General features: G+C 52.5%; 1 long non-coding RNA gene across 2 annotated transcripts; it reads right to left on the bottom strand.

Moving 5' to 3' along the window:
• Nucleotides 1-1,073: 1,073 nt before the first annotated feature.
• Nucleotides 1,074-11,954, bottom strand: LOC119622338 (uncharacterized). 2 transcript variants are annotated; one of them, XR_012094891.1, is made up of 4 exons: nucleotides 11,414-11,954; nucleotides 5,372-6,056; nucleotides 2,859-2,980; nucleotides 1,074-1,258 (listed from the first exon to the last, which is right to left on the bottom strand). It is a non-coding gene; the product is annotated as an uncharacterized lncRNA (long non-coding RNA). The 2 variants fall into 2 exon arrangements; XR_005238985.2 differs by lacking the exons at nucleotides 2,859-2,980; nucleotides 5,372-6,056; nucleotides 11,414-11,954 and adding an exon at nucleotides 1,656-2,843.
• Between the last annotated feature and the right edge of the window lie 1,916 nt (nucleotides 11,955-13,870).

The following is a 13,870-nucleotide window of genomic DNA, read 5'->3' as shown; positions in this document are numbered from 1 at the left end:
GCAACCTTCAGGACCGAATCTAAATGCACCGTCTGCTGTAAAGACTTAACAGACCCTCCCAGGCTTTACCCCATCTCTGATTTCATTCACATTTCACCTGTGTCTTCTAAAACAGTAATCCTTCTTTATTCCCTCTTTTCCCCTTCCCTTCCTTCTCCTCCCTCCCTCCCTCCCTTCCTTCCTTCCTTCCTTCCTTCCTTCCTTCCTTCCTTCCTTCCTTCCTTCCTTCCTTCCTTCCTTCCTTTTTTCCCTCTTCTCACTCTTTCTTCTCTTTCTTTCTCTCCTTCCTTGCTGCATCACCAGGCTGGAGTATAGTGGCACAATCATAGCTCACTGCAACCTCTGCCTCCCAAGCTCAAGAGATCCTCCCACCTCAGCCTCCTGAGTAGCTGGACTACAGGCATGTGCCACCACACCTAGCTAATTTTTGGGTTTTTTTTTTTTTTTTTTGTAGCGATGGGGTTTTGTCATGTTGCCCAGGCTGGTCTTGAACTCCTGGGCCCAAGCTATCTGCCTGCCTAGGCCTCCCAAAGTGCTGGGATTACAGGTGTGAGCCACCACACCCCACCCAAAACCTCGATCTCTTATTGAACATCTATTATGTGTCAGGAACTTGCTGAGCACTTTACCTCAGAGAGGGGAGAGGGGAGTGTCCCGCACCAGGGGTCCCACACCGGGGGAGAGGCAGGGCCAGGCCAGGGGCCCAGGACCCCTGACTCTTGAGGCCTGTGCTCTGAATCACAGAGCTGAACAGCCTCTTTCTGTGCTCTTTCATTACCTTTGCAGGGACGCTCTTCCTTGCTCTTCCCAGTTAGATGGTAGCTAGCTGTCTCCTCCAAGAGTCCTCCCAGGGCCGGTCCGTGCCTCCTCCACTCTCCACCACATTCTCTGGCCCATCGTTCATAGCTCTTTTCATAACCACAACGACCTCCTTCTTTGTTTACATGATTATTGTCTCTCTCCCCAACTAGACTGTGATTCCCAGAGGGCAGGGGCCGTGCATGTTACTCACTGCTGTGCCTGTGTTAAAGAGGATTTGGTTGTGCTTCAAATAGGGCAGACCTCAAATAACACTGGTTTAAACAATCAACGGTTTATTTCTTGCTCAAGTAAATCTAAGCAGTGCAGGGCTGGTAGGGGCTTCATGGCCCCTGGGGGCTCCAGGTCCTATTGCTTTGTTGCTCTGCTATTCTCAACACACAGCTTCAACCTCACAGTGCACAACAGCTGCTCCTGCTCCAGACTCCATGCTCACATTCTGGTCAGCAGAAAGGAGAAAAAGGGGAGAAGGGATTGCCCCTGTCCTTTAAAGAAAATTTCCAGGATGTGGTCCAAACCACTTCTCCTGGCATCTTATTGGCCAGAACCTGATCACATGGCTACATCTAGCAGCAAGGGATGCTGGGAAATGTAGTTTTGAGTCAGGTGGCCATATGCCCAGCTAAGGTTGGGGTAGGCTATTCTTATGGAAGAGGAGAGAAGAGACCCAGCAGTCTATGTCACAGTCCCCACCTCCTGGTTCTTAATAATAATAGTAGTAGTAATAATAATAATAGCTGATATATATATTTAGTACTTTACTTTGTAGTAATTCATTTAATCCTTGCAATAACACTCAAGGTGGGGAAACAGAGGAACGGTATTGGTCAACTCACCTACCCAAGGCCACCCGGCTGGTAAATAGCAGAGCTAGGATTTCAATCTAAGGCCACCTGGTTCCAGAGCTGACACTCTCTCCTTCTCCACCATCCCTGCTTAATCACTATAGAGTGGATGACTCAACCTACTGAATTTGCTCTTGTCTGTATGGGCCTCTTAAAGGGGCTGGGCACAGAACAATGTAGGTTCCTTGCCCTGCCCCTTCGGCTGGCCCAGGGCCTGAGCTGTGGCCTCCAGGGCTGAGCCTGGCCTGATACAAGAAGACTTAGAGAGGCCAGCTCCTGGAGGGGCGGGAGTTTTGCTCCTGACAGGGGAAGGAAGGGCGGGGACATCTATGATGGAGGGTTCCAGAGAACCAGTGGAGAGAAGGGACATGGAGGCAACCTCTGACTTCCTTCCAAAACTGAAACTGAGTCAGTGTGAAACGAGGACTTTCCAGGGCAGAGCAGAGGCTGGGGTGGCCCTGCCAAGACTCCTGGAGTGCCCTGATCTTAGTGGAGGTGAAGGGATGGACAGGCTCTTGTCGGGTCCCAGAGAAGCCCAGGGATATAGCCTACCCAGCGTGTCTCTAGCTCTCTCCCTTGGGCAGTGGCTGCTTCTTCCTGGGGACATTTTCCTACTCAGTCTGGGTTTTGTGCAGAAAGAGGAGGTCACAGGGACTCTGGAAAGACCTGACTTCCAACCTGTGGTACTACTGTCCTCTAGGGAGAGAGACCTCAGACAGTCTGAGGGTGCCATTCTCTCCCCCACCCAGCCCTGCCTTGGGCACCAGGATATCCACCTGTCAGATCCCTGCAGGCTTCCCAGCTTTGCCTGGGAAGCCCAAGGCTCCTGGTTCTTGTCCACATAGCCAAGGTCCCCAGTGCCTTTCTCTGCAGTGGGTGGTTGTGACCTTTTCTGTGCTGTTGGCCGCTGTGGTGTCTGGTGACACCTTTATGCCCTATCTTCTTTGTACATGCATAACAAATACATACGATTACACAGGAAACCAAGTCATGGGAAATATGGCTACTAAGATATTTTTAAAAACCACATTTAAAAACCACATTTGTGGCAGGGTGTGGTGGCTCACACCTGTAATCCCGACACTTTGGGAGTCCGAGGCGGCTGGATCAGGAGTTCCAGACCAGCCTGGCCAACATGGTGAAACCCCATCTCTACTAAAAACACAAAAGTTAGCGGAGCGTGGTGGCATGTACCTGTAATCCCAGCTACTCAGGAGGCAGGAGCAGGAGAATCACTTGAACCTGAGAGGAGGTGGCTGCAGTGAGCCGAGATCGCACCACTGCACTCCAGCCTGGGTGACAGAGTGAGACTCCATCTAAAAAAGAAAAAAAAAAGAGAAAATAAATCACATTTGTGATGTGATAATAAATGTGCCTCTTTACTAAGCATTAACAAGATGTGGTGGCGGGTCTGTAACGGAGTGATGAGTGAGATTTTGAGAAATCTGCACCAGCTTTGATGTGATGGGAAGACAGCCGTGATTTCTGTTGGTAACAGTGCTGCAGGTCCTGCTGACTCCTGGCTTTGCTGGGTGTGATCATCATGGAGGGAAATACTAAACTGTAGTTAGACCTTAGAGAAAATGGAGGTGGGATTTTTTTCTTTCTCCATCCAAGTTCATGAATGTCCTGAGTTCTACTCATGGCATACCCCAGGTGAGGGACCTCCATTCTGCTCCCGTAATTGGGGTGCAGACACCATGCCCAACAAGCAGGGAGTTTGGGGGCTGCAGGGAAGGGAGGTTGGGGGAGGGGTTGGGGAAGAGCCGATCGATCGCTAAGTGGGAGGAGTTCTGGACTGCACAATGGCCTGACCCCAGTAACTGAAGAATTGTGGAAATTGAGGGAGAGGGAGAAATCAACTAGCTTGCTGATTTCTCCAGTCTGGGGTCCTGGGCTGTAGAGTCCCTAACAGCAGAGGGAGGTGAGAAAGAGGGCCGACAGGGAGTGCACCAGCTGCAACTAGATGCAGCTGGGGAGAGTGTGTTGGTCACCTCTTGATGGACTGTGCTGTGGTAATGAACAACCTCCATGTCTCAGTGCCTTGGAACCACAGAGATCTTTTGGCTTGTGCTGGGTGTCAGCTAAGCTGCAAGCGAGCAGCAGTTCTCCTTCGCATCCCCTTCTCTCCAGGACCCATGCAGGGCCATGGTCTTCATGGTAGCATGGAAGCCCCATGAAGGCCCATGTCTGCTAAGCACGAGGTTTTTCCCTGGCATCCCTGCCTCTTCTAAACACGCAGGTCGTGCTCAACAAGTTGCACTGACCCACAGGACCCAGGAGGGGGGATTTGAGGGTATTCCCATCTTCCTAACAGACCCCTGAGGCTCAGAGAGGGAGCAAGAATCCTTCTATACTGCCCAGCAGGTACAGGGCAGGGCAGGCCTTCCCTGCTCCAAGCTCCTTGGACATGCCCTTGGTCCCAGGCCCTGGAGTCCCCTCCCCTTCCAACCAGAAGGGAGATCCAGAGCCTAGTGTGGCCCAACTAATCAGCTCCTGGGACCATTCCCGAACCTAGGAGGTACTGATTCCTAGGAGAATCTGCAGAATCTGTAGGGACTCTGGAGTCCCCGTCAGAGCAAGTTTCAGCTCTCCCTTAGGCCAGCTCTTACTTCTGGCAAGGGAGCAGGACCACAGGCCTGGGCCCACAGAGCCCAGCACCCTTGGGAGCATCTTTATTTATTTATTTATTTATTTATTTATTTATTTATTTATTTTTATTTTTTATTTTTTGAGACGGAGTCTTGCTCTGTCGCCCAGGCTGGAGTGCAGTGGCCAGATCTCGGCTCACTGCAAGCTCCGCCTCCCGGGTTCACGCCATTCTCCTGCCTCAGCCTCCCGAGTAGCTGGGACTACAGGCACCCGCCACCTCGCCCGGCTAGTTTTTTGTAATATTTAGTAGAGACGGGGTTTCACCGTGTTAGCCAGGATGGTCTCGATCTCCTGACCTCGTGATCCACCCGTCTCCGCCTCCCAAAGTGCTGGGATTACAGGCTTGAGCCACCGCGCCCGGCCTATTTATTTATTTTTGAGATAGGGTCTCACTCTGTTGCCCAGGCTGCACTGCAGTGGAAGCAGTCATGGCTGACTGCAGCCTTAACCTGCCAGCCTCAAGGCCTCAAGTGATCTTCTCGCTTCAAACTAGTTGGGGACTACAGGTGTGTGCCACCACATCCAGCTAATTTTTTATTTTTTGTAGAGATGGGATTTGCCCATCATTAGGCCACTAGAAGCTGGAAGTGCAAGGAAACGGATTTCCCTAGGGCCTCTGGAAGCAACACGGCCCCGCTGATGTCTTGACTCTTACTCCAGACTGTAAGAGAGTAAATCTGTGTTGTTTAAGCCACTGACTTTGTGATCGGTTGTCCAAGCTGGTTTCAAATTCCTGGGCTCAAGTGGTCCTCCTGCCTTGGTCTCCCAAAGACCTCAGATCACAGGCGTGAGCCACCATGCCTAGCCATTTTTTTTTTTCTTTGAGCCTCAGGAACATCTTGATGCCTTCCCAGGAAACCTGGACAGGGTCTCCCTATGCTCTGGGCATCAGTGATGGGCCCCATTCTTGCCCTGGGCAATGGGGGGCCATGGAGGAGGTGGTCATCACATTCAGGCTGGGGAGGAAGGACCCATTCTAGCCACAAAAGTGGATCCTTGCAACAGAGAGGCAGGAAGGTCAGAGCAAGAGAGAGGAGCCAGAAGATGCTACACACCTGGCTTTGAAGAAGGAGGATGAGGCCACAAGCCAAGGAATGCGGGCGGCCACTAGAAGCTGGAAGTGCAAGGAAACGGATTTCCCTAGGGCCTCTGGAAGCAACACGGCCCCGCTGATGTCTTGACTCTTACTCCAGACTGTAAGAGAGTAAATCTGTGTTGTTTAAGCCACTGACTTTGTGATCGGTTGTTATGGCAACAAGAGGAAATGGATGTAGGGTGTTGCTCCAGCTCTTCTCCCAGTTCCTAGCCAGCTCTGATGTTCCAGAAAGAAAATAGATGGTCTGTGTGGCCCTGCTTTGTAAATGATTAAAGGGCTGAGGGGCAGTGAAGGGAGCTTCTTAAGGCTACCAGGTCCCACGGAGCCCATGTCTGGGACTTTCCATCTGTGGTTTCTCCAGGAAATGAAACCTGCCTGTCTGCTGGGTGTGGCCTACAGGACGAGCAGGAGGCTCAGGATTCCAAATGAGAGGGAAAAATGTCCTTAGAAAGTAGTGTTGCTGGGTTTCTCTGGGTCAGGCTGTCTCTGCCACTGTCCTTCTTCACCAGGAGGTCTCAGAGTCCAGCGGTGACAAGCTCAGGATGGACTCCAGCTGCCCTGGGTGCCAATTCTCAGCTCTGCTGAGTTACCCTTTGTGTGACTTGGGCAAGTCCCTCCACCTCTTCCAGCCTCAGCTTCCTCCTCTGTAAAATGGAGATAACAGGATGAACTTACCTGGAGGACCCAATGGGATGCCATGTTTGTGAAGAGCTCGGCTCAGTGCTGGGTGCTCAGGTGCACCCCTGTGGGTGTCTGGGTGTGCAGGTATGCATGTATGCAGGTGTGCTTATATACAGGTATGCGTGTACAGGTACAGGTTGCAAGCCTGTGTGTACAAGAAGGCACATGAGGTATACGTGTGCAGGTATATCTGCAGCCCAGACGAGCATTCTGAAATTCACCTTTGCCATGTCACTCCCCTGCTCAGAGCCCCCCATTGCTCCAGGGAGAAGTTGAAATCTTCACCATGGCCAGCACGACCCTGCCCGGCCTGGCACCTGCCAGCCTCTTGGCCTCATCCCCCGCAACTCCCCAGTTTGCACCATGTGACCTAGACCTGCCATCCTCCTATCCATTCCTTAAGCAGGTCATGTTTCATGGTAGTCCAGGCCTTCACCCACGCCATTCCTTCTGGAACACTTGTCCTCAGTCCTCCTCCCTGACCAGCTCCTACTCAGCCTTTGAGTCTATCACCTCCTCCAGGGAGCCTTTCCTGACGGCTACCCCACTGGAGTGATTGCCCCTCCCCTCTTACCCCATGGCATCTCCGTCCCCCATTTGCTCCCTTGGTCTCAGCACTAACTACATCTACAATAATCACTCATGACATCTCTCTTCACTCTGAGGCCATGTGTCCCCTGTCCCCAGTGCCTGACATGGGGCCTAGCCCGGAGTAGAGGCTCAGAACACTTTTGTTGAATGAATGAATGGATGAATGCACATATCTGGATGCATGAGCAAGGAGGTTGTCAGTGCAGAAGGAGTCTGCAGTATGTGTGCAAAGGTGATGGGGGCAGACACATGATTTGGCCAAGACTGTGCCTTGGAGAGGGGCTGGAGAAAGGGAGATGGACAGAGTGCCCACTCCCCATCCAGAACCCTTTTCCCTGTGCAGACTGTGGCCTTACTGAGGTTGCCTTATTGTGGGGAGAGAGGGAGGATAGAGAGAGTGGAGGGTGAGGGGGAGGTGGACGCCAGCAGTGCCAATATATTCTGCTTCATCTTCCCTTCCTAATCTCTCTGTGCCCTCCATCTGCCCAGCCTGGGCCCTTCCACTGGATGGGGAAGGGGCAGAACTTCCCAGGGTCACCAGCCCAGTGGCCCTTCTGGTGTCCCTAGTCCCCATCCCCTTAGCTTGTTCCTTGGGCCCCTGGTCAGGCCAGGCAGAGGCTCTGGGGGAAGAGGGCATAAGGGCCTGGCCTGGCCTTGGAGCCTAGAGAGCGGGCCCTGCCTCTTACTCATGCCTGGGGTGAGGCAGCCCATGACTGTGTGGCCTGGAGCAGGTCACTTCCCCTCCCTGACCCTAATCCTGTCATCTGTAAAATGGCATAGCAGCCCTTGTGAGCAGCCTTGCAGCAATTAACAAGCTCCTGCTTACAGAAGGCTCGACACAATGTCTGGCGCTGGAAAATGCTCAGTAAGTAGAATTTTGTCATGATCATTATCATCTCTTTCCTCTCTCCCGCCTCCCTCCTGCCTTTCTTCCTCTCCTCCTTCCTGCATTCAGAACACACAGTTTGTTCCCAGTGCACCCCTAGTAGGGCAGGACAGGTCTCTCACTCATCTTTATATCCCCCACCCCTGGCACAGTGCCTGGGCACCTAGTAGGTGCTCAATAAATGTTTATTAGGGCCAGGCATGGTGGCTCACACCTGTAATCCCAACACTATGGGAGGCCGAGGAGGGAGTATCACTTGAGCTTGGGAGGCGGAGATTGCAGTGAGCTGAGATCTTGCCACTGTACTCTAGAGCGACAAGTGACAGAGCGAGACCTTGTCTCAAAGATAATAAATAGCCAGGTCTGGTGGATCATGCCTGTAAACCCAGCACTTTGGGAGGCTGAGGTGGGCGAATCATCTGAGGTCGGGAGTTTGAGACCAGCCTGATCAACATGGAGAAACCTCATCTCTACTAAAAATACAAAATTAACCAGGTGTGGTGGCGCATGTCTGTAATCCCAGCTACTCCGGAGGCTGAGGCAAGAGAATCGCTAGAACCCAGGAGGCGGAGGTTGTGGTGAGCCGAGATCGCGCCATTGTATTCTAGTCTGGGCAACAAGAGCGAAACTCTGTCTCAAAAATAATGATAAATAAATAAATAAATAATATTTGTGAAATGAATATTTTTTGCCCACTGAGGGGCAATGCACTTCCTCTCTTTGGTCTCTGGTTTCCTCATCTTAAAACCAGTCCATAAACTAAGAATCTCCAAGGTTCCTCCAGTTTTTAAATAAGGACTGAATGTTATTGTCGCTGCTGTGCTGGAGTCTTTGGTCTTTTTCTTTTTTTTTCTTTAATATTCTTACCAGCTAATACATCCTCGAGGCCTCTTGCCTGTGCATGGGACTGGCCTCTTGATTTTATGCCGCCCTCCATGCTTTGACTCCTACTTTCCATCACGCAGCGGCTGGTGTAGGGACTTCTGAGCACAAACCTGTGCTGGATAGACAAGTGTCTTCATCACGGCCTTAGGGCCCTGCACGGCCCAGCCCTTGGGAACCTTTCCAGCCTCATCTGGAAGACTCACCTCCCCCCAGGTCACTGGGCTCCACCTCGCAGGCCTTCTCTGCCCCTTTACTTCCCCGGTCCCTCCCTGCACAGGCCCTTTGCACGTGCTGTTCCCCTCAAGCTGCAATGCTGTTCCCTTTTTCTTCACCCAGGCAACTCCCACTCATTCTCCAGATGTAGGCCCTGATGCCAATCCCTCTAGGAAGCCTTCCCCAACCTCTCCCTAGACTGGCTCCAATCACCCCATTATTGACTGCCTAAGCCTCTCCCAGCGTCTGTCACGGGCAGGAAGTGACATCCGGTTGTGAAGAATTGCACGTATTTCCTCTGCTAGACCACGCACTCCGGCCTGGCTTGGCTCCCTGGGCCTCAGCTCCAGCCAGCAAGGAGCCTGGCCCATGACACGTGCGATTGCCCGCGCCCGCTCCCCACGCGATGGGAGTCTCCGAGGGTCTCTGCAGGGCGCCCGGATGCCTGAGGAGCCAGGCAGCCGCACAGGAGCCCCCAGGCTGGCAGGAAGGGCAGATGACCCCCGACTGCACATGCCAGCCCCCCGCCCCCCCCCGCCCAGTGCCGTCTGCTCTCAGGGGAGGACCTGTGGTAGCAGCGACATTTTGGAATCAGTCTCATTCTCTGAGTTAGGCCACTCCTGGAGACGGGCTGGCCCTGAGCCCAGGGCCAAATCCCAGCCCCACTGAGGGCTGTGGCGCCTCCTTGAGCAGCACTTGCCCCTGCTCCAGGCCCCTTGGTGAGGCACAGGTGGAGGACGCCCACCTGGGCAGGGTCAGGTGGGGGCGCAGAGGTCCCCAGGGGAGCCCCCAGAGCCTCTGTGCGGCAGCAGACATTCAAGACGGCAGGAGGGAGAGCCTCCAGAGGCTGCTGGAAAGGGGTGAGCATGGAGTGTGTGTGTGAGGAGGGTGTGTGTGAGGAGTGTGTGTATGAGAAGTGTGTGTGTGAGGAGTATGTGTGTGTAAGAAGTGTGTGAGAAGTGCGTGTGTGTGAAGAGTGTGTGTGATAAGTGCATGAGTGTGTGAGGAGTGTGTGTGTGGAGTGTGTGTGAGAAGTGCATGAGTGTGTGAGGCGTGCGTGAGGAGTGTGTGTGTGAGAAGTGAGTGTGCGTGAGGAGTGTGTGTGAGAGGAGTGTGTGTGAGAAGTGAGTGTGTGTGAGGAGTGTGTGTGAGGAGTGTGTGTGTGAGGAGTGTGTGTGAGGAGTGTGTGTGTGAGGAGTGTGTGTGAGAAGTGTGTGTGAGGAATGTGTGCATGTGAGGAGTGTGTGTGAGAAGTGTGTGTGAGGAGTGTGTGAGTGTGTGAGGAGTGTGTGTGTGAGGAGTGTGTGAGTGTGTGTGAGTACGTGTGAGGAGTGTGTGTGAGAGGAGTGTGTGAGGAGTGTGTGTGTGAGAGTACGTGTGAGGAGTGTGTGTGAGAAGTGTGTGTGAGAGGAGTGTGTGAGGAGTGTGTGTGAGGAGAATGTGTGAGGAGTGTGAGGAGTGTGTGAGGAGTGTGTGAGTGTGTATGAATGTGTGTGAGGAGTGTGTGCATGAGGAGTTTGTGAGGAGTGTGTATGTGAGAAGTGAGTGTGTGTGAGGAGTGTGTGTGTGAGGAGTGTGTGAGTGTGAGTGTGAGTGCGTGTGAGGAGTGTGTGTGAGAGGAGTGTGTGAGGAGTGTGTGTGTGAGAAGTGTGTGTGAGAAGTGTGTGTGTGTGAGGAGTGTGTGAGAGTGTGAGTGCGTGTGAGGAGTGTGTGTGAGAGGAGCGTGTGAGGAGTGTGAGTGCATGTGAGGAGTGTGTGAGGAGTGTGTGAGAGGAGTGGGTGTGTGAGGAGTGTGTGTGTGTGAGTGTGTGTGAGGAGTGTGTGTGAGAGAAGTGTGAGAGGAATGTGTGTGAGAGGAGTGTGTGAGGAGTGTGTGTGAGGAGTGTGTGTGGGAGGAGTGTGTGAGGAGTGTATGTGTATGAGTGTGTGTGAGGAGTGTATGTGTGAGGAGTGTGTGTGGGAGGATTGTGTGAGGAGTGTATGTGTATGAGTGTGTGAGGAGTGTATGTGTGAGGAGTGTGTGTGAGAGGAGTGTGTGTGAGAGGAGTGTGTGAGGAGTGTGTGAGTGTGTATGTGTGTGAGGAGTGTGTGAGTATGTGAGGAGTGTGTGTGTGAGGAGTGTGTGTATGAGTGTGTGTGAGGAGTGTGTATGTGAGGAGTGTGTGTGTGAGGAGTGTGTGTATGAGTGTGTGAGAGGAGTGTGTGTGTGTGTGAGGAGTGTGTGAGGAGTGTGTGTGAGCAGTGTGTGTGCGAGGAGTGTGTAAGAAGTGTGTGAGGAGTGTGCGTGTGAGGAGTGTGTGTGAGGAGTGACTGTGTGAGTTTGCAAGTGTGTGTGTGCACTGTGTGTAGCTGGCAGAAGAGCCTTCAGTGGAGGGTGAGGAGGAAAGGAGCTGGAGAAAGGCAGCCCTCCCGCAACACTGAAGCCAGCAGCTCAGCGGCAGGGACTCAGAGGCAGGGACTCAGAGGTGGGGACGTGGAGCTGCCTCTAACAAGGCGAAGGAAGGAGGGCCGGCTGGAGGGAGAAGCCACCAAACGCAGGGGAGGAGACTGGGAGAATTCTGGACCTGAGCGTCTGAAGACCCACTTGGCCCTCTGGCAACCCCAGCGCCAAGGACTTGCGCCCTACTGCCCAAGGACTCGGGTTTGAATACTGCCTCTTACTAGCTGTAGGACCCTGGGTGAATCCTTTGCCTCTCAGAGCCTAGGTTTCTTGGCTTGTAAAATGGAGATGATAAGAGAACATACCTGTGGATTCATTTCCTGGGGCTACCGGAAAGTGCTATGGACAGGGTGCCCTAAACAACAGATATTTGCTCACAGTTCTGGTGGCCAGAGCTTGAGATCAAAGCGTCAGCAGAGCTGGTCTCTCCTGAAGCCTCTCTCCTTGGCTTGCAGATGTCACATTCTCCCTGCGTCTTCACATGGCATATGTCCGTGTCCTAATTTCCTCTTCTTACAAGGACATCAGCTATGTCGGACTAGGGTGCACCCTGATGACCTCATTTTAACTTAATCACCTCTTTTAAAACCTTACTTAGTCTGTTTGGGCTGCTAAAACAAAATACCACAGACTGGGCAGCTTAGAAACAACAGAAATTTATTGCTCACAGTTCTGGAGGCTGGAAAGTCCAGGATCAAGGTGCCAGCAGATTGGTGCCTGGTGAGGACTGTTTCGCTTCCTGGTTCATAGATGGTGCCTTCTTGCTGTGTCCTCACATGGTGGACAGGGTAAGCAAGCTCCCTGGCGCCTCTTTTTATTTATTTTTTTGAGATGGAGTCTTACTCTGTCGCCCAGGCTGGAGTGCAGTGGTGCAATCTTGGCTCACTGCAACCTCCGACTCCCTGGTTCAAGCAATTCTCCTGCCTCAGCCTCCTGAGTAGCTGGGATTACAGGCATGCGCCACCACACCCAGCTCATTTTTGTATTTTCAGTAGAGACGGAGTTTCACCATGTTGGCCAGGATGGTCTCAATCTCCTGACCTCATGATGTGCCCGCCTTGGCCTCCCAAAGTGCTAGGATTACAGGCGTGAGCCACTGCACCTGGCCCCTGGAGCCTCTTTAATAAAGGCATTTCGGCCAGGCGCGGTGGCTCACGCCTGTAATCCTAGCACTTTGGGAGGCTGAGGTGGGCGGATCACAAGGTCAGGAGATCGAGACCATCCTGGCTAACAGTGAAACCCCATCTCTACTAAAAATACAAAAAATTAGCTGGGTGTGGTGGCGGGTGCCTGTAGTCCCAGCTACTTGGGAGGCTGAGGCAGGAGAATGGCGTGAACCCGGGAGGCAGAGCTTGCAGTGAGCCGAAATCGCGCCACTGCACTCCAGCCTGGGAGACAGCAAGACTCCGTCACAAAAAAAAAAAAAAAAAAGGGCATTGTTATGGTTGGGATATTTGTCCCACCAAAATCTCATTTTGAAATGTAATCCCTGGCTGGGCATGGTGGCTCACTCCTGTAATCCCAGCAGTTTGGGAGACCGAGGTGGGTGGATCGCCTGAAGTCAGGAGTTCAAGACAAGCCTGGCCAACATGGTAAAACCACATCTCTACTAAAAATACAAAAAATTAGCCAGCCATGGCGGCAGACGCCTGTAATCCCAGCTACTTGGGAGGCTGAGGCAGGAGAATCGCTTGAACCCAGGAGGTGGAGGTTGCAGCGAGCCGAGATTGCGCCACTGTACTCCAGCCTGGGCAACAAGAGTGAAACTCCATCTCAAAAAAAAAAAGAAAAAAAAACGTAATCCCCAGAGTTGGAGATGGGACCTGGTGGGAGGTGTTTGGTTGTCTTGGTGCTGTCTTCCTGATAGTGAGTGAGTTCTCGTGGGATCTGGTTGTTTAAAAGTGTGTGACACCTCCCCCTCAACTCTTTCTTCCTCCCGCTCTGGCCACATGAGACACCTGTTCCCCCTTCACCTTCTGTCATGATTGAAAGCTTCCTGAGGCCTCCCCAGAAGCCGATCAGATGCCAGCACCATGCTTCCTGTACAGCCCGCAGAGCCGTGAGCCAATCAAACCTCTTTTCTTTGTAAATTACGTGGTCTCAGGTGTCTCTTTACATAAATTCGAAGATGGACTGATACAGGCATTAATCTTATCCGTAAGGGCAGAGCCTCTCACCTCCCAAAAGCCACCACCTCATAATATCATCACATTGGAGATCAGGTTTCAACCTGAATTTTGGTGGGATACAAACATTCAGACTATAGTACCCTGTCTCCAAATACAGACACATTCTGAGGACCTGGGGGTTAGGACTTCAACATTTGAATTTGGAAGAGCACAATTCAGCCAGTAGCATCTGCTTTGATTTGGTTTGGGCTCCCCTGCAAGTAGGCCTCAAATAAAGGCTGTTGTACTTGTAGTTTGTTTGGGACAAGTACTCCTAGGGGCAAGAGTGAGGGATGGGGAGTGGGCACAGCAAAAGAGGAGCGGCAAGAAAACTAATGCAAAGGCCAGGCACGGTGGTTCACGCCTACAATTCCAGCACTTTGGGAGGCCGAGGCAGGTGGATCACTTGGGATCAAGAGTTAGAGACCAGCTTGGCCAACATGGCAAAACCTCGTCACTACTAAAGATACAAAAATTATCAGGCTGGCAAACATGGCGAAACCCTGTCTCTACTAAAAACACAAAAATTAGCCGGGTGTGGTGGCAGGCGCCTGTAATCCTAGCTTCATGGGAGGCTGAGGCGGGAGAATAGCT

This window comes from Chlorocebus sabaeus, chromosome 12 (assembly GCF_047675955.1).
Source record: "Chlorocebus sabaeus isolate Y175 chromosome 12, mChlSab1.0.hap1, whole genome shotgun sequence".
NCBI classification, from domain to species: Eukaryota; Metazoa; Chordata; class Mammalia; order Primates; family Cercopithecidae; genus Chlorocebus; species Chlorocebus sabaeus.
Note: the sequence above shows the minus strand (reverse complement) of the source record. Positions and strands in the feature narration are given on the sequence as shown.